Below are 21,052 nucleotides of genomic sequence, written 5' to 3'. Positions count from 1 at the left end.
GTCTCTTGGCCGTTGAGCGCTTGGCCTGGCGTGCCACGGCTGCCAACACCTTCGGAACAAATGAATACATGAATTGGAGATCAGAAAAGTACTCTGAAAATGCACTTGCCACCAGCATTCAGGGAGAGGTAAAACACCTGGCGCCTCGCAGTCCCAGCCAGTCCCGGCTGCCTGGGCAGTGCCAGTCCTCCGTGGCGCTTCCTCCTCGCGTGGCCGGGTGCGTGCCTTCTCACCTCCCCCTGCCACCATGGGTTTGGACTCCAGACTTGACTGCACAGGTTGGAGAGACACTTTGGCTATTAAAATAGGAGTTAATCATACAAGAAACTCACTAACTGAACGTCCTGGTGAGGAAGTATGCTTCCTGTTGATAGATAATAAAACAGAGTGGAATAATTTGAATTCTTTATAATGGATGTGATTATAAATGATTTCCCCATTTACTCATATAAAAGGCTAAATTGAAGATGATTAGTGAGTTCTGTTTTCTGTTTTTCCTAAGGTGATTTCTTAATCTTCCAAACAAATACCTGTGATACATAGAAGAAAAAGAAAAACCCATTAAAAGTTACTTAAAATCTTTAAGAAGCTTTTGAAAGCTTTAGAACACAGCAATTTTTCTGTCCCTTCCTATGTTATGACACAGGAGAGAAAATATATTCTCGGCAACCATTCTGCGGCGCTTCGTTAACCTGGGGTCAAAATTGCTAGATGTTCTTCTGATCACAATGTGGGGCTGCTGGCTCTTGTCATCAGGGGAATGATGAGATTGTAGATTTAGCAGATATTCATACTTTTCCCTCTCTTATTGTATTGCCCCTAAAATATTAGTATTCTTCATGAAACTAAATCTCTCTAAACCTTATTACTTAATGATATTGTCTCGTTATTGGATGACTGAAGGGTGCTATTTTTTTTAACCTTCTTTATCCTTAAATCTTTCCTCCAATAATCTCCGGGCCATATTGTGGGTGTTTCATGACTTGCAATTAATTAGTTCTTTGTTGGCGAGTGATTGTTGCATGTTGCAATTAGGAAGATAATATATGAAGCCATCGTAAGCTAATATATGTGCATTCCTCCACCTCACTTGGGTTCCAGAGGCATCTGGTTGCCTCATTTGAATTTTCTCCTGTTTGATTTTTGTTGAGCATAGACATCTGGTTCCCAGTGTCTCTCTCACTAGCATGGCAAGACATTACATTGAATCGTGGTGTAGAAGACGCTCGTCCTAGAGGAGCCTCTGAGTAGTAATGGGGTTGGGGCCATCCCCTCAGTGTCCAGAACATACTTCCTAAGAGCCCAAAAGGAAACAAATGTTGCTGAGGCCCCCACGGGTGGTATTGCAGGACTGCCTTCCTGATGCGGGGGGGTGGGCAGCGATACCTCCATTTCCTGTCATGTCAGTGAGAAGAAAACACAAGTTACTGTCTCAACAAAACACTAATTTGCTCTGTCTTTCAGTGAGCTTCCACGAGGAATTCCATATTCAAGGGGTAGAGCTCAAACATTGCGGTGGAGTCTATGCCAAGTACATGTGCCCCCAGGGACGGTCCCTGGTCCTCCCCGGCACACTCAGCATAGGGATACAGAATCTTGCAAAGCAGAGGCAGAGGATAGGGCAGTGCTCGATGGGGGCTTGCTTCTGAGCAGGAGGGTTGGTCAGGGGCATCCTATCTCAGAAGACCTGGGGGACCTGTGAACCTGGGTCTGTCTGCCCATGAGGGAGGCAGAGAACTCCTTAGCCCAAAGCTGGGTTGCAAGACTGGAATCCACTGCGTTTTGATTCCTGGTTTGTTCATCATCCTCTCTTCCAATCTCTGGATTTGAGCCCAAACCTAATTCTTACTCCCTCAGCCCCTGGCCTCTACAGTATGGAGAAGCAGCCCTGGGCCTGGAGTCCGGGGAAAGATGGGGGAGGGAAGGGAGGTTAAGAGTCCTTCTTACCCCGTGGCCTTCTGTACTGTGTGGGCTTCCTGGATCTCCTTACACAGCCTTCAGCAGATGCTCACGGGCCAGTGAGAACAAATGGCCACCAACGAAAAAATTGTATTCACGAGGTATGTTTGAGCCCCTCTGTGTTTGCCAGGCACTGTTCTAGGCATGGAGATCTGTCAGTGGTCAGAGCGTGCAGAGGGGGTTGTGTAAGCTAAGGTCATGTTCTTGTCCTGGAGATAATGATGTCATCCATGCATTGGTGATAAATGACAATAAAAATTAACTGCCATTTATCATCACTATCATTTTATTTAAGAAACTCCTCACCTTCTTGGAGTGAGAGGAAGCCAATCTCATGATAGGGAATAGGTCTAAATTTGTAAAACTTCTGGCTGTTATAAAATTACTTCTTTTCCTCCATTTTTCTTATTTTATCACGGTCTGGTGAGGAAACTGTGATCGATCATGCCATGTTGCACACAGGTAATTAGGACTCATGACTTTGTCTTCCCCTATTTCACCTCTGGGTGCTACGTCCTCCCCTTCCTTTTTGAAAGCAGTTTAGTCATTTTATTCATATGTGATTCATTTCACAAATGTTTCCCAGCATCAACTCAAGGCCAGATACTATGGAAGTTGCTGTGAGTGTGGAAAGTTATTGTCTCAGCTCTTGGGGAGGTCCCCAGTGAGTGAGGGGATAAGAGGACCCCCAGTGAGAAGGACATGGGGCCCACCCGTCCTGGGGCCTATGGAAGTTGGTGGAAATTGCTGTCAAGTCTTAACAACCAGGTCTGGAAAAGCCCCCATGTGCAGGGTGGGAGACTGCACCTGATCTCCACGAGGCAGCGGCCCAGTTCCTGCACACCTCATGGCTGTCTCCCACGGTAGGCCTCCAAAGCTAAGAAACCTTCTCTGTGAGACCCTCTGACATCTTCTTTCTCAGTATTTTTTGTTAAAACCCCACTAAAATGCATTAGCTTGAAAATGCAACGTGAGTTTGCCATGATTTTAGAGGTTACCTAGCAGAACTGATGAAAAAGGACCAAAGAAATTTAACAGACCTTTGGCAGCTTCCTGCTTACATGAACACAAGTGTTGGATGTCATTATAATACTTTCCAAGATCATTTAAAATTGAAATAGGTCACATTGCAGAGATCGTGAAAGGTCATTAATATGAACTTAACATAAAGTAAAACCCTATTGATATTATATACATGGGGACTTGTGGCTTGGGAAGCAATTTACTGTGGTTCATAAAAAATGCCATCTTGTAAACATTTTAGATTGTTGTAAAATGTTGACCAAGAAAATGGGTGTTGGGTGGTGATTAAGGTAATGACATCAGAGATGCAAGTAAAAAGTTAACATAAAACAGTTGCACGAAATGTGAGCGTGGGCAAAAATATTTCTAAATTAATATTCATAGACTGTGATGTTAAATAGGAATGCATAGTTACATTATTGAAGTATTATGAGTGGATTCTTGGCTTTTTTTTTATATCCGTGGAAGTAGATATATTTGAATTGGACAGATGTAAAATTCTCTCACTGGGAAGACGAGGGACTATTTTATGTCCAGGGTCACTGGATTCATAGGGACAAAAGGCAGCTGGTAGGTGGGAGCAGATGTGGCAAGAGACATTTGTAATGGGCTCCAGAACATTCCAGAAGGTTCCAGGAGATTAAGGTACATGATGGGGTTTGGTGGATGGAAAGGCATTCTGCAGCTTGTACTTAGAACAGTATCCATTACACAAGGGCTTTTGTTCATGCTGTGCGTGTGCTTAGATTCACACCACGCTTGTCACAGTAATGAGAGTTTTCAGAATATGGGCTTGTAATTTCCCAAGCAGAGCATATGACACATTGACTTCTCAAGTGGATGCTGAGAATTTCTGCAGTGTTCGGAGCAACAAGTAAGAAAGATAGGTCATTGCTTTATAAGATTTAATCTGGCATTGCCCAATTTCCAGAAGTTCATGCTAGGCTCAGTCCATGGTGGTCACGTGGTGACGGAGTAGGGCCTGCTCTATGGACCATCTTGGGGAGACTGGTGAGTGGAAATGTTGTTAGGATGGAGCTGTTAGGATGGGTTGTGGTCCAGGGGGTCCCTGAGAAGATCTGGTCACTCTTCCAGAAACGAGTCAAGAGTTATCCTTGGGTAGGAATGGGGGCTTCTCAAGTGTGAGGGCATTGAAGGAATGTTAGTTCACAGACTTCGTTCTCAGGAAACATTGCGGGTCCCCTCCTCTCTCTCAAGTGTTCTGTGGGGGTTTGGATGGCAGTAAGCCTTCTGGAGCTTTCTGTGATGGAATGCTAGGAAGTTGCATCCTTTAGGGCCATCTGTATAAAGTAGAATTGAAATAATTTTGATGTTGGTCTTTAAAGAGATAAATGATGCTTTAGTGACAAATATAAATGTTGGAAATAAATGAGGACTCTTGTCCTGAGCCTTTTCTTCTTCTTTTTTTTTGTTTTTGTTTTTTGTTTTTTCCTTAAATTTCAGTTGGTTAATGTACAGCATGATAGCATTTCACCTGATCTTTTTCTCCATGGCTTTGTTTCTTAATACACTGCTGTGTTTCTCAAATTCTAGACTTTCCCAGATCCTGAGCTGCATTACTGAATATTCTCGGGTGATCACGTCATTTTATTTTCCAACAGATAGAATTATTTTCTTGCCGTTGCTTTCGTAATTTCAGAGTTTTCTCAGATTCACTCTGAATCATCCTTTACAAATGCAGAGTGAAAGCTAGCCGCCTTTCTAATTTGATGGTGGCAGTTATAAATGTAATTGTGAAATTTATTCCAAATTTTATTTCACTTGATAACCAGTTAGCTGCCATCAAGTGCCTCAGATTTTCCTTTGTCATATGTTTAGTCACGTTGCAGAGTCTTCAGATAACAAAGCTTTTATAAATTGGAAGTTGGTATTTTGTCCTTTTCGCTTATTATTGTGCTGTTTGCTGTCATTTCCTCTGACATTTGCTCTACCCTTCAGTCAATTGTGGGAGCAGCATCGTCCTCCTCCAGAGCAAAATACCACTTCCCCCCAGATTGCAAACAGCGTCTTCACTCTCATGTCTGTGTTAAACATACTCGTCAGAAATTATTAAAAGCTATTACGTTGACTACTGTTTATGCACACTGTAGACACCTCAGCATTGTGTTTTCATTTACTCTGGTTTTATGTCTTCATAGGAACTCTTGTTTTCGTTGAAATTAATCTATCATTTCTGTTCTTGCATCTGAACATGAGAGTGGTGATGGGGCTTTCCAAATAACTCACCTTTTATTTGAGTTTATCTAGGAAAGGAAACATGAGAGGTACATTTTACTGCTTTTAGTGTTACTGGAAAAACATACTTGAAGCCAGGTTTTGGGAGAAGTCCATTTAAATGAATTTATGTTGTCTCTTCTGTGAATCTCACGTTTGCCTGCGGCACACTCAAGGCACTCAGGCCTGAAGGGGGCTGAGAATCCACTCTGCCGAGTGGTCCACGAACTGGACCTCAGAACTTCTATTAAAAAGAAAAAAGAAGACCCCTGTTTTTGGCTGTGGATGGGCTCACGGGTCAGGGAAAGAAGCTGGGACTTGAGGCTCTTGGGGTTGGGATCCTGGAGGCCCTGAGCAGGGCGGTGAGTGGGCTGGGCTGGCTTGCCAGGTGGATTTCTCTGTAGGGTTGTGGCAGCCGTCCCCACAGGGAGCACCGTCAGGCTTTGAGGGCCATGCAGGAGGTATAGCACTGCTCCCCCTGTTCCCCTAGGGAAAGCACCCACCTCTGTACCCTGGAGGAGCGTGGGGTGTGGATGGCAGAAGAGTATGGAAAGGAAGAACCTTCGGCCTGGAAGCAGTGTGCCCACATGTGCGGAGGTGGCCTGAGCACAAGAGGGAGTGGGCTTTGAAGGAAGCGAGTCCTAGCTCGTGAGCCCCGTGAGCTGGTGCGGAGGGCGGAATGGAAGCCTGTGAGGGGAACACAGTGGGCTGAGGGTGGGTATGCACAGGGGCCGGCTTCCCTGCACACGCATTTCCTTATCTGCGGGGCGGCCTCTTCCGTGGTGGGACTGCTCTGTATGCCTCCGCAGAACAAGAGCCATTTGGCCCACAGATCTGAGTGCTTGTAGATGGAAACCCTTAGCTCTCTTGAATTTTAGCTTGCTGTCCGCATGCTCTGGGCTTCATTCTGTCCTTCTGCGGCAGCCACCAAGACCTGAACAAAACACCCAAAATGATCGTCTTTTACGATTAATTCTACAAATGTTTGTTGACCTTCCTTGCCTGCCGGTTGCTGGGCGTGGTGTGGCGGCTACAGTCCTGAACACGAGCAGGGTCTCTGTCTGCAGGACTCGGAGTCTAATGTCTCATAGCCGTGGGTTTCAGCCCCCCAGTGCTGATTCCCTGCGTCGTGCGGACGAGCCACTGCTGGTGGTCAGGTTGGTAGGGTGTCTGTGTGATGTCCTGATGGGAGCCCGTGTTCTCTGTGGCTGAGCGTGGGGTTGCTTGGAGAAGGAACTTTTGAAAGAAGTTTTGTTGGCAGATTTTGAACTTGCCCGACTTTTGGTTACTTTTTTTTCAAAGGACCCCTTTTTTGTGATCTATGTTGCAATAATTTATAACAATGAAAATACCATCAAGTAGAAGAAAAACATCTTCTTTATAAATAAATGCATTTGCATAAAAGGAGGGAGAAGAGGGAACAGCTGTGTTAGGGGTTGAATTGCATCCCCCAGGTTCATATGTTGCCCTAATCTGAATGCCCCAGAGTGTGATTGTATTTGGAGAGAAGGCCTTTGGAGAGGTAATTAAGGTTATGTGAGGTCATTAGAGAGAGCACTGATCTAGTCTGACTGGTGTCCTTGTAAGAAGAGGAGATTAGGACAGAGGAGAGACCATGTGAGGCTCCAGGGAGAAGGAGGCCATCTACAAGCCAAGAGGGGAAGACCCAGAAGGAAGCAAACCGCCGCCACCTTGACCTTGGACTTCAAGAAGCTGCCTGGTCTATGGGTGTTGGGGCATCCCCAGGAGACTCCTGCCACTGTAACAACAAAACCAAATGAGTTGCCTAAAGTTGGGTTTGACTTCCAGAAGGCTTTACCTCTTCTCACCACCTGATTTGGCCACTGCCCAGTTAAGGGGGCTTCGCAGACCCTGATGAAGCCCCTAGTCCTTGGCCTCCCTGGTGACTCAGCCCTGCTGTCATTTTTTTTTGCTGTCTCAGGTCACCTGTGCCAGTCTCTGTGGCTTCTCCCCTGGCACCTATTCCCCGTGTATTTGGAGCCTCTCCCTGGGGCCCCTTTCCCATCCTTGCCCCTCTGCCTCATCCTTTGCTCCCATGTCCTCTGTGCCTCCCTGTGTTTCTTTCCATTCTTCTGCTCTGTCAGCCTCCCCTGTGCCTTCCTGCATCCTCCTTTGGGGGACCATAGGATAACAGAGGATTCAGACTCTGGCATCTAGGACAATGGGATAGAAAACCCCACTCAGGAGCAGCTGCCCAGGAGTCTTGACCCCAGGCTGGCTTCGGCCTTTGCAGGCGTGGGATCTGTGGCGTCAGGGGGCACCTCGGGATGTGGGTGTGACAGATGTTGCTGGGTGCTGGTGTCTAGGCTCCCTGATAATTAGTTTTCCTGACCCGCTTTTCCTTTGATGGAGAAGAGCCTGACCCACGGAAGTATTTTTAATTACCTTAACCAAAGGCTTTTCTTTATTTTGGCAACATTTATAAAAATTACCCATTCTATGTCTCTGAGTACATTTTTCAAAAAGTTACGAATTTGGATGTTCCTGTTTTAAATCCTCTGACCTGTATAGTAACTTCTGAGGCTCCAATGAGAAATACAGCTGTAGAACCGTATGAAAGGCTTTAGGGGTGACATTTGGGATAATGATGGGTATTGGGGACACTGGGGTAGCTCTTTTTTTGGTTTCCTTGGATTTCTGCTGTGGTAGATGGTATTACATTTTGCTTAATTAAAACGCTGGCATTGATAGTGGTTTGCTTCAGGCGAGGCGTAGATGTCCCAGTGAACCAGTGACATTGGGATCATTATTATGATGACTAATTTCATGCCTCATTTTAGAAATAGCTGGAGGCACCATGCTGTTTCCAAGGTGTTGGGCTGTCACTGCTAGAAACCATCGTGTGGGTCAGTCACACGTGTTACAGCGTGAATGACAGTGATTCTGAGTTGCTAAGAGCAGTCCTATGATTATTTTAATGAAAAGTGCCCTTTTGTAGTTGAGAGCAGGCCATTATTTTTTAAATTAATTAAACTTTTGTGGTGACATATACATACATAAAATTCACCGTCTCAACCATTTTAAAGCAACCATTTAGTTAACATTCACATTATTGTGCAACCGTCACCATTCTCTGGTTCAAAAACATTTTTGTCATCCCGAAAGGAGGCCCTGTTCCCATTAGTCACTGCCCAGAACTCCCTCCTATGGCCTCTGGTATCATTCATCTGTTTTCTGTTCCTGTGAGTTTGCCTGTCTTGATATGTCATATATGCGACGGCATAAAATATGTGACCTTTGTGTCTGGCTTCTCAGCACGTTTTCAAGGTTCATCCGTGTTGTAGCATGTCTCAGTACTTCTTTCTGTATTATGGGGAATCCTATTCCATTGTATGGACTGTGTCTGTTGAGTACATGAAATATGGCTAGGGGGACAGAGGAGTAGAAAGTTGGCTTTATTTAATTGGAAAGGACTTCAATCTAAGGAGGGTAAAGCAGGTCTAGAAGATACACCATAGTAACACTCCTCTGTCTGCTCATTTTACCCCAGAGTGGGTCCCTGACGCTCGAGTTCATTGGCAATGATTTCTCAGTTTCTGCCAGAGGACACGTGCTGTGAGAATTAACTAGGACACTGCAGGGAGGGGTCCGGCATACAGTCGGTGCTCAATCATTTCCTTGAGGACAGAGTCTGAGTCTTCTTAGCTACCCTGAAGATGCTTCCATGTCACAGGTTCAACCCCATAAGGGACAGCTGTGGAATGTTGCCATGGGTGCGGGCAGTTCTCTTGGGCAGGGCTGGCCAGACTGTGAATACTACAGTGACCACAGCGGTGTTGTTGGTGCAGAGGGTGGGGGGAACAGGCACTGGGTGGGGAAAGAGGTGTCGGGATTTACCCTGGAAGGATGGAGTCATAATTCTGGTTCTGTCCTCCCTGATCAGGGAAGGTATATTGCTACCCCCACGGGCCTCCTCCATGTGTCTCAGCTGTGGGCTCAGGACATGCTGCTCCTTGTGCCACTCCAAGTAGATGGTCTCTGGTCCTGGCCTCTGGAAGGATGCTTGACTTCTCCCTAGTGAGACCAAGGCCAGCATCAACAGTAAAGGCTTAATGATTTACATAATAATTTGTCACCGCTATGTCATCCAAATGGCATTTTAGCTTATTAGACACTATTTTTATTGTATTTATAAAGCTATTGGTTGGAAAGAGATTGAAAATAAAAGCAGAACGTCATCTGTCACTGGAGGTAGTGGGAGAATCCTTCCTTGCCTTTCGGTCCTGGGACAGGGCGGTGCACTGGTTTCCCAGGGCTGCTGTATAAGGAGTGAGCACAACCTTGATGGCCTCACACACCAGGAATTTGTTCTCTGTCCGTTTTGGTGGTGCAGGTAGGGCCGTGCCCTCTCTGAAGGCTCCAGGGGAGGGTCCTTTCCATCTCTTCCAGCTTCTTTTTTTTTTTTTTTTTTAAAGATTTTATTTATTTATTCGACAGAGATAGAGACAGCCAGCGAGAGAGGGAACACAAGCAGGGGGAGTGGGAGAGGAAGAAGCAGGCTCATAGCAGAAGAGCCTGATGTGGGGCTCGATCCCATAACGCCGGGATCACGCCCTGAGCCGAAGGCAGACGCTCAACCGCTGTGCCACCCAGGCGCCCCATCTCTTCCAGCTTCTGATGGCCGCTGGCGACGTGCGGCGTCCCCGGCTTGCACCCTGCCTCTGCCTCACACGGGCGTGCCTCTGTACCCTGTCTCCCGATCCCCCTCCTTTTATAAAGCCACCGGCATTGGATTCATGGCCCGCCCTCACCTAGTATGACCTCTTCTGTCATCTGCAAAGACCCTCTTTCCAATTAAATTCGTATTCAGGGGTACCTGGGGTTAGGACTTGAACACATTTTGGGGGAAAACACAGTTCCACCCACTATGGGTGGGTTTGTGTGTGGGATGCTGGGCAGCTGCTGTGCGCATGGCTTGGGGTTGGGGTAGGAGGGGAAGGGCTGGGCCCCCCTTTGCTTTTGCTGCTTCTCTCCCCAGAGGGCCCTTCTTCACCCTGTTCCGCTGCCTCTGCCTGCTGATGTCTTCCCCCTTGACCATCATCTCCAGTGCTTTGCGTCAGGGTTGGGCTGGTGTCGGCTGAGCAAGGGGGCAGTGGGAAGCAGCGGGGGGTGGCCTGCTTGTGCTCCCCCCCCCCCCCGCATCTTCGCCCTTCCATTCCCTGCAGGGGCCCTTCTCCCACCCAGTGCTGGTCCTCGAAGACTCTGATGGTGAGATTGTTCAGACCATGAGGAAAACAGGAGTGTGAGGTGTTGCATTCTCTAGTTGCTGTTTTCAAAAGTGCTTCGCTGCAGTTCGGGCCCTTAAGATGCTTCCGAACTGGACCGTTTTCATGTATGTCGACTTCTGAATTTTAAGTGATTTTTTAGAAAATCACCATTATTTGTAAGTTACACTTTGCTGTTGGAAGATGTCTAGACCGGTAACCAATTTCCACCAATTTGGAGCTGTGGAGGCCTGTTCAAAGGCTCGCTCCCCTTCTCCCCGTCTCCTCCTTCGCTACACGGCTGTGCAGGTAAAATATGACAAAATAAAAGTTCAGTAATTTAATTCAGATTTGTTCTTGCCTAGATTACGGTTCATACCCCTTTTTAGCATGACTTAATTTCTGGCAAATGGATTTTCGGAGGTTAAGGAGAGCACAGTGGCTCCAAAGAAGAGGGTTTATCCTTGCGTGTGTCGTGGTTAGTTAACGTGTCCCTTTCTCATTCTCTCGCTTGCACTTTTTGCTACAGGCTCCTGCTGCCTCGCCCCACCTCTGCGCGTGCCTACGCTCTGTCCTCCTGCCTCGAGTCATGGCGGCTCCACCCTGGCCTTTATTGTCCTGTAATTCATTCCCTGCTTCACCAGACTCTCTCTGGTGTCCTGTGTCCCCAGCACTGGGGAACAAGGGATGAAACAGGTGCAGGCCTTCGGTCCTCATTGCAGTCGTGTGCCTTACCACTGAAAGAGGAGGTAGCCCAGAGCAGAGCAGGGGGCTCCCCCCTGTTTTCATACAGGGACACATAGAGACTCATCGTTGTTGGTTGGTGTCGCTCCTTGCGGCCAGAGTAGACCCCATGGCCCAGGTCAGGCCAGGCTGACTCATGGGCTGAAGGCTTCTGACTGCTGGGGACCTGTTTGTGACACAGCTGCATGGCTGGGAAATCGAACCTAGTGGTTCTCAGCCAGGGGCTGTTTGGGAATGTCTGGGCATCAGTTGTTTGAGACAGTGACTGTGTGTGTGTGTGTGTGTGTGTGTGTGCACGCACGCGCACAGACAGGAGTGTAATTTCTGACATTTAATGGGCAGGAGCTAGTGGTTCAGCTGTGCTAAAAGCACTTGTGCCCAGGTGAGACCCTTGCCCCCTAGTTGGTATTCTCCAAGGAAGGCATGACGAATTGTTGTTTCGTGTACCTGGTTGTTTTTGATTGTAGTAAAAGCCACATACTGTAACACTCCCTAAGCGGTTGCTACAGTTCCGTAGTGTTAACCACATTCATATTGCTGTGGGACATCTCTGGAGCTTTTTCATCCTGCAGAACTATATCTCCGTCCCCATTCGACAGCGGCATCCCATCCCCCGAAGCCCCAAGCCGCTGGCAGCCATCATTCTGCTTCGTGTCTCTCAGAATGTGACTACTTCAGATGTCTTGGATAAGTGGAATCATGCGGAATGTGCCTCTTTGTGACTGGCTTATTTCACTCAGCATAATGTCCTCAGGGTTCATCTATGCTGCAGCATATGTCAGGATTTCTTTCTTTCTTAAGGCTGTATTGAATTACATCCTATTGGATGTATATACAGCCTTTTATTTCTTTATTAATTCACTGATGGACATGGGGTTGCTCTTACCTCTCGGCTATTGTGAATAGTGCTACGATGAACATGGGTGTGCACATCACTCTTCAGGATCCTGCTTCCATTGCTTTTGGGCATATTGCCAGACGTGGGATTGCTGGATCATGTGATAATTCTATTTTTAATTTGTGCTGAACCTCCATATTGTTTTCCTTGGTGGCTGTACCAGTTTCCATTCCCACGCACAGTGTACGAGAATTCCAGTTTCTTCAGGTCTTTGCCAACACCCCTTCCTTCCTTCTTTCCTAGCAGCTATCTTCATGGATATAAGGTGATAGTTGATTGTGGTTTTGAATTGCATTAACGAATAGTGCATTTTCCCATATATTTCTTGGCCATAACGTGGATCTTCCGTAATATTTGTTGGCCATCACATGGATTTTTAAGTGTAGGAGCTTATATTGGATTTATTGAAGAATCTTAGTAAATGTGTACTTCTTTCATTATTTTTTTGGTTTGGATTTTGTGATACTTAAAAATGAAACTACTCCTAGGAATGATTTCTTTCAACTGCTAAGTTGTCAGTTGGGATTGAATGAAGCAGTGTTGGCGGTAGAGATGGGGAATGCTATTTTAAAGACCAGTGTCTGCTTAGAGGAAGTTTGATTATAAAAAAGAAGAGTTATTTTTAGATTTGAGACACATTGTATGTAGGTAGTCTTTTTTAATAATAGGGTATGAGGAGTAGAAGTAGTCACTGTCATCTATTTTGTTGTCTGGATTCCTGTAGCACGTATGGCAGAGTGACTCTCTCCAAAGTGCTCTGTGTTTCTGTCCAGCCATCTGCCCTATTTCTTCCATTCCCCCCGAAAGGCACAAGCTCAGATCTAGGGGCTTCTGTTGGCCGAACTGGTCTGGCTCCCCTTTCCTGTATCAGAATGCCCTGGTTCTTCGGAGGCTGTTTGACTATGCCCCAAATCTTCCAAAGATGGAACTCCTTTAAGTCTGAAGAGAGAATTTGTGGGCCATGTATATTTGAGCTCAAAACCTCCAAATGGAATCATTTTAATATGCGTTTTCTTGAGAAATATGTAAATTAATAATTGCTTCATACATTATTCAAGGAAAACTTATTTTGTATCACCGATAGCTCTTGTAATCTTATATAAAGATATGCTAATGGATTTAATTAAAATAATTATACTGAATAATGTAGCCTGAACTTTACCCTAAAATAGTGTCTATTAATCATCATCAGTAGTAACAGTTTTAGCCAGAGAGACACTTACAACATTAATACTGATACTGGGTGGAAGGTGCATTTTCTGTTTTGTTTTACGGCTTGGATTAAGTCGGCATTCGCATGAGCTGCATGATGATTACATTTGCTTAGAGGGGAGTATGCGATTTATTTAATTTCTTTAACCTAAACTATTTTAGCGGTTAGAAAACTTTTAGCATTTTCTGCCACTTCATAATCCTTTCTATTTAATTTAATTTCTTTTCCTCTAAAACTGTTTGATTTGGGTCTGACCTTACTCTCCCCTCCCCTCCCCCAGAGCTGCGATCACTGGATGTCATGAGTTCTCGATTGCTGGAATTTTAGGCAATGGACTCACTTTTAGGAGGGGCCCTCAGCAACTCTCCTGTCTTTTAATAGAAATAGAAATAGCTTTATCACCGGCTGTGGTTCTTTCTAATTTTGTTTCTGGTATCTTTCCGCCGCTCACTGGCCTTCAATCAGTGCTCAGTGGTGGGGAGCCCTGTTGTATTTGAGGGTGATTTCTTTTTTTTTTTTTTTTTTTTTTTTTAAAGATTTTATTTATTTATGTGACAGAGAGACAGCCAGAGAGAGAGGGAACACAGCAGGCGAGTGAGAGAGAGAAAGCAGGCTCCAGCGGAGGAGCCCGATGGGACTCGATCCCGAACGCCGGATCACGCCCTGAGCCGAAGGCAGACGCTTTAATGACTGCGCTACCCAGGCGCCCCTTTTTTTTTTTTTTTTTTTTTTTTTGCGGGTGATTTCTGTTTCACCTAAAGCTTCGTGTGCTGGCGTGTGCAGGGGACTCAGGCGTGTGTCCCCAACATACCAGTGCACATGTGTCCGTTGCCCGGAGGCCCAAGTGCATTTAGAATTGGACTGGCCCATCCTCAGGTGGGCAGATGAAAGCTTTGCCAAGTTCAAAGAGAAAAGCAAGCTAGGACTTAAAATGCCATTACATTAATTTGCTTAGGTTTAAAGTCAAACCTGAAGAAATAACTTTCATAGAAAGCAAATATCGATTTGCTAAGTACAGTTATGTCTTAAAAAACAGGAGATGAATAAACAAAGCTAAACACAGTGAAGTCATCTGAGTTCCTATATTGTGCTGTTCTCTTTCTGGCTAGGCCGTGTCCGAAAGGGGGTGCTCTCATGGGTTATGCGGCAGTTTATTTAGAGAGAGTGCATGCACGAGTGGGGAGAGAGGCAGAGGGAGAGGAGGAGAGAATCTCAAGTGGACACAGTGCTGAGCACAGAACCCGACGTGGGTGGGGCTCGGTCTCAAGACCCTGAGATCACGACCTGAGCTGAAATCAAGAGTCAGATGCTCAATCGACTGAGCCACCCAGGCGCCCCTCAGCTCTCTGTCTTGCTGCATCCTGCAGGCCTTGTGCCCGTCCCACTCCCATCCCCCAGGCCACACCTCAGTGAACTGGTGAGTGATTGTCACCCGGGTGCATGGAGCCCAGCCAAGGCGCTGTGGCAGAGGACTGCTGGCATGCTGGCCCCCGCATATTCTGCGCAAGTTTTTGTTTAAATAACAAACCAATTTAAAACAATAATAAAAATAGGACAAGAAAAGAAAAAAAAAATCTCAAACGCCTGCCATGCCTATGATTCTGAATTCTGTGATATGGCGGAATACTCTACTCTGTATTTACCACTTTGTATAGGACTCTCTAAATGAAAGTTTCCACCGAAAGTGGAATCACGTGTGAGAGTTGTGCGTGTTCGGGAGACTTTCCATGGCAGCGCTGCACACATCCCGTGCTCTCCCGCCCCACCACGGGTGGCAGCAGTGGCCACCATCTGTTGATGCCCTCTATGTGTTTGGGAGAACATGAGTTGCGTATCGTGCACGTAGCGTCATTCCATCCTGCCAATAGTCTCTGGCTGCTGGCGCTAGCAACCGGCACGTTTTACCGATGAGAACCCCTGACAGGCCGTGCCATCTTCCTAGGTTCACATAGCGAGGGCTGGAGGCAAGCTTTGAGTGCAGACAGCTTGGCTCTGGGACCTGTGTCCGTGTCCCAGGTACAGTGCTGCGTCCCGTGCATCGTGCCAGCGTGGGTTCTCTTGTATCCGTGACTTTCTGTTCTTGAGGGGTCTTTCTGCTGATGAGATTCCACCCAGCACTGTCTCTGGCCCGTGCAGGAGCCCCCACTCTGCCCTACACCGTGGGAAGCTCTTGAAGCAGCTGCTCCTTCTCCTTGAGAGAGACCTGAATTTCGTGAAGCTGCCTAACTCCACAGAGGAAATGAAGCCTTTTGCTGCAGGCATGAGCAGAAACCAAAACACTTGAGGTTCTTGACAAATAACCAATATTAGAAACGGGCAGAGCTAGTTATTCGGTCGGGAAAGTTAGAGCCCGTGGTGGCGTGGATGTCAGAGTCCCTGCCTCTTCTGGCTGGCTCATCAGACTGGAGGGCCTAGAGTCATTTCTCTTGGCCGAGGACGGGGATTTCTGTGGGCCCAAAGCAAACAGGTGGAGTGTGTCTTGAGAATTAAGAGGTGATTTTAGATAGAGCTCTGTCAGTCTGGATGTCACAGAGTGTCTGCTGTGTCTACCAGCCTCGGCAGGGCTTGAGGGAACCCAGAGAGGAGGAATAGCCCCACCATACCTCAGGGGCTCTGCTCTGGGGGACCCAGATACACCAACCTTCCCTTCCAGGCCAGAGTAAGGGTCTCTCTGGATGCCCAACCTGGAATCCATGTGTCTTGGAGAAAATGATGTCTGAGCTAAGGACTGAGGAGTAGTCAGGTGTTAACTCTGAGTGTTTTGGGGCAGCAGCTGGAGTAGTGGGCACAGAAGCAGTGGCCTAGGAAGAGGGAACATTCGTGCACTGGCCTGCTGGCTGGAGAGGCTCCACTGGTTGGAGGGGGTCCTGCAGGTGGAGGTGGAGACCGCTGAGCAGAGACGCTGGGGAGGAGGGGCCAGAGCGTCTGGGGCTGCTCGCTAGTTGGGCTGGTACCCCAGGAGTTGGGTGATGCCATCAAACTATCTGTGCGAGATGTGCATCTTCTCTCAGGAAAGCTACTCCAGCTGCAGCCTGGGGCACGAGCTGGAGGGGTGCACATGGAGGCGGGAGGTCAGTCGGGAGGCTGCGGCAGGAGCTTCAGACAGAAGGGCCTGGACCAGGTGTAGAAACTGTAGGAATAGAGAAGGTGGTGGAACCATGGGCACGTCATGGTGAGGCTCTACTGTGCTTTGTGATCGGTCCGGAGCGGCGGTGAAGAAGCGGGGAGCATCCCGGCTAGACTGTGACCTGGGGACTCAGCCGCGTGGCGCCCTGAGCTGAGGTGTCCCGGGAAGGTGAGGTGGCGGGCTGGCCTGTGGCAGGTGGGGTCTGCGGCGTCTGTGGGACAGCCAGGCACGGGAGCGCAGGGACCGTTATGTGTGGGTGTGACGTGTGAGAGGAAGGTGAGCCTGGGCAGTGGGCACCAGGGGGTCCGTAGCTTGGTGGAAGGTGGGGTCCCTCGGGTATGTGGAGGAAGGAGAGAAGACTAGAATGGGACTCCAAGGACACACCCACCTTCAAGGCGTGGTGGGCACAGAAAGCTGGGGAGGAGTGAATGTGGAGGAAGGCCAGGCAGGTGAGGGGTCGCTGCAGGGTCATGGGAAGGGTCACCTAGGAAGAGGCTGGTGGCCTTGGCAGGAATGGAGATGAGGTGGGGCTGACGCGGAGCTACAGAGGTAGAGGTGGGGTTTGCAGGGCAGTGGTCGCCGCATGAGCCCACAACCCGGGCACTGCCGGTGCAGGACGGGAGGGAGGGGCCTGGGGCTCCAGGGGCATTTCTCACAAGAGTCATGGCCTCACCTGCGGAGGGAAGGGGCCAGCTGGGGTGAGGACTGAGTCACCTGGGGGGAGGAGGGGTGACAGAGGGTGGGGAGTCCTCGCAGAGCCCAGCGGCAGGGTTCATTCCATTGGAGCTGGACACTCCCTCTCTCAGCCTGGGCCGTGCGCAGAGGGGTGGGTACTCCTGGCGGCTCCACTCTTTGTCCTGGTGGATTTTGCTTTTTTCAGAAGTCGGAGATAAGATGGGTGGGGAGGATCCCAGGCTTGAGGAGAACCATGAAGAAGGTGGAGCGTGAGCAGGGACGGACACCAGGTACAAGAGGTGGCAGCCTGCCTGTCCCTGCTAGTCCCGTTCTCTTCGTTCCCTCTGTTCTGTCCTTGGTCACTTAATCCGGGTTGATGGCAGGTGTGTGGTTGTCTCTGTTCTCTCTGAACCCCACGTACCCTAAGACGCACTGGCTATAGGATCTCGTCTGTTAGGCAGAGTTCTGTGTTGGACAGCATTTTGGGGTCACAGGGGCTCACACCCCTTTTTGTGGGCGTCGCTGTGACCTCTGGTTGGGCGGAAGTCCTAGGGAGCCCTGGCCCTGCTCTGGAGCTCAGTCTGCCTGGGCTCAGTTGGCCTGGTTAATGCGGTGCCTGGCCGCCCCAGGGCAGCAAGTGGAAGGGGGTCATAAAGGCCTGCCCTGTTTGCCGCTGTCTGCTTCGTCCTTGTGAAGTGGGGGTAACCTGCAGTAACTTGATACATTTCAAAGTTGGATCTCGGAGGAGGGACTTGGGATCCCTTGATCTGGCTGGCGTTGAAGGACAGGGTCAACACCTAGAAAACAAGCCTCGGTGATCGTCAAGACTGTGCAGCACAGAGGTACACGGTGATGTGTCGTGGGCAGGCTTCAAGCTCACCGTGGACGTCCTCAGCCTCGCTCCAGATCCCGGCAGTATGAATTTGGACACGTGACTTCCCTGTGTGCCTCTACGTGTCATCTGTGAAAGGGGATAGCAGACCTTTCTCATGTTCTCCTGAGGGGGTATTGTGTCCATTGAGTGGACCGTCTAGATAGAAGAGCCTCAGGCACGGACAGAATATTCCCAAGCTACAAATTAGGAAACTTGAACTCGTTTGAAGTAACTGGAATTGACCACTTACTCTTGGGCACCAGGGTTGAGATTCAGGAACATTCTCTCAGGCCTTTTCCATGCGTGGCTACCCAGGTAATACATAGTTTTATTCATTTTGAAAATTAAGGTATGGTTTCATACAGTCATGCAGTAGAGTGCCATCAACCCCTGCATTCCTCCTTCCCCCAGTGTAGACAAGTCTTCCCCCAGTGTAGACAAGCCCTTCACCCCCACCTCCACCCTGTAGGTGTGCCTTTTCCAGAGTGTTTTAAAGATGCAGTCACATGGTGCGCAGCCTTTTGAGTTTGTCTTGTTTCACTCCTCAGAGCACCTTTGAGATTCACCCAGGTGGTGTGCAACAGAACCTTGATTTGTTTTTATTACCCTGTGGTGTTGCATTGTACGGACTCACCTCTTGAGGGACTTTTGAGTAGTTTCCAGTTTTTGATGATTACAAAGCTACTGTAAACATTGACATGCAGGGTTTCGTGTGAGCGTTAGGTTTGTGTTTCATCGGGTCAAGACTCAGGAGTACCGTTGCCGGACTGTGTGGGGAGTACATGTCTGCCTTCGAGAGAAACTGCCTTGTGCTTTTCTGCAGTTGCCGACCTTGTTTTGCATTCAGCCCCGCAGCCCACGCAACAGCACTTGATATGGTCAGGTCTTTTTTTTTTTTTTTTTGCAATTCTAATAGGTGTTAGTGATATTTCACTGTGGTTCTCATTTGCATTTCCCTGGTGAATAATGATGCCGAGTCTCTTTTCAAGTGCTTATTTGCCATCCATATATCTTCTTTGGCAAAGTTTTCAAATCTTTGGCCTATGGGGGGGTACTATTTTCTCATTATTGAGTTTTAAGTGTTCTTTGGATATGCTGGATACAAATCTTTATCAGATATGTGATTTGCAATTACTTTCTCCTAGTGTGTGACTCATCTTCTATTATCTTAGCAGTGTGTTTTAAAGAGCAGAAGTTTTTATTTTGATGAACTGCAATTTATTGATTTTTTTTTCTTTTACAAATTGTGCTTGTGGTGTCCTATCTAAGAAATCATTGCTTAGCCCATCACAGATGTCTTCTAGAACTTGTGCAGTTTTAAGTTTTATGTTTAAGATTTATGATCCACTTAAAAGTTAATTTTCGTGTAGGGTGTCAGGTATGGAACCAGTTTCATTTGGTGGGGAGGGGGAGGGGCCTGTGTTGCTTTGCTGCAAATCGGTTGACCATACATATTCAGGGAATTATATTAACGTGGGCTTTTGCTGTCAAAAAACAAAATTCAACTGAGTACATTTGAAGATCTAATTGGTCTCATTCAATGATTTGTGAATTGGACAGCATCCCATTGAGCAAGTAGAAAGGAGCTCTGAAGAACTGGACAAAATGAGACTTTTATAGGCAGAAGGGGACAGGGACAAGGAAAGAGTAGGCTACCTCTTCTTTCTTTGAGGGATGGAAGCTGTCAGGTGGATTACCTCAGTAGTGCTGACCAGGAAGTTCCAGATTGAGTAGTTGTGTGTGTGTGTGTGTGTGTTTTAAGATTTTATTTATTTATTTGTCAGAGAAAGAGAGAGAGTGAAAGAGCACAGCAGGGGTAGCAGCAGAGGGAGAGGGAGAAGCAGATTCCCTGCTGAGCAGGGAGCAGGACACAGGGCTGGATCTCAGGACCGCAGGATCCTGACCTGAGCCAAAGGCAGACACTTAACTGCCTGAGCCACCCTGGCACCCCTCCAGATCGAGTAGTTTAATCTTATATTCCTGGGAAAGGCTGAAACTGCAGTTTGTTTAGGTAGGAAGCCTTGGTTTGCTGATATGGAGTTTAGCACAAGTGACTCCATTTTGATTTTTTTTTTTTAAACACTACCTTTGTGCTTTCAGAAAATAATGCTAACAATTGTTTATGCAGTAAGTGTAGTATTTTCCAGTGTTCAAAGTGTTATCCTGTTCTCCTTTCAGCTTAATTTTGAACTTTAATGCAACCTTAGGATGTCCTTGGCATGAGCATTATTTCCCTATTTCATTCTGGGAGGTGTACCCCAGCCTGGTACAAGGAGTTACATAGAGTCACAGCTATAGGGGGGCCCACCATGGTCAGAACACTGAAAATCCACAAACTTTCCCCATCAGGGCTCAGCTGAGGGGGCTGGGGCTCAGGCTGCCCACTGAACTGGGTTTTGATTCTGTCTCTGTTCAGTTCTCACGGTGTGATCAGGGGCAGAGTAATTATGTCTGCTGGCAGTTCCCTTGCTGTCCAACAGTCAGCTCCCTGTCAGAGGTCTGTTGGAATGAAAGATACAATATACAAGGGTCCTAGCACGGCACATAGCAGGTAGTAGGACCTGTCATGATTACCATCACTCTTATTTTTTCAGATCGTGGATTTTCTGGAAGATACAGAATATGAATATAAGAGATAAGTTTACTGAAGCAAAACGGATTCCTAATTAAGGGATGCACGGATGGACAGAAAACAGTTTTGGAGTGGAACAAACACAATCATTTTATTTTTTATTTTTATTTTTTAAAGATTTTATTTATTTATTTGACACACAGAGAGAGGGAGAGAGCACAAGCACGGGTAGTGGCAGGCAGAGGGAGAGGGAGAGGGAGAAGCAGACTCCCCACTGACCAGGGAGCCCGATGTGGACCTCGAACCCAGGACCCCGGGATCATGACCTGAGCCCAAGGCAGACATTTAACCGACTGAGCCACCCAGGCACCCAAGACAATCAGTTTAGATGTTGAATGTGAAGGAATTGCAGTGATTTGAATGGTAGGGGATTATTCTGAGGGACACAGATCTTCATCCGCTGTGGCTTCGTTAGGGTTAAGACAGGAAAATCACACAAAAGCTTAG

At 47.5% G+C, this 21,052-nt stretch overlaps 1 protein-coding gene across 1 annotated transcript in view; it reads left to right on the top strand.

Moving 5' to 3' along the window:
- Positions 1-21,052, top strand: part of DOCK1 (dedicator of cytokinesis 1) — a 495,125-nt gene that overhangs the window by 149,388 nt on the left and 324,685 nt on the right.

This window comes from Ursus maritimus, unplaced genomic scaffold (genome assembly GCF_017311325.1).
Source record: "Ursus maritimus isolate PB19 unplaced genomic scaffold, ASM1731132v1 scaffold_7, whole genome shotgun sequence".
Taxonomy (NCBI): Eukaryota; Metazoa; Chordata; class Mammalia; order Carnivora; family Ursidae; genus Ursus; species Ursus maritimus.
Note: the sequence above shows the minus strand (reverse complement) of the source record. Positions and strands in the feature narration are given on the sequence as shown.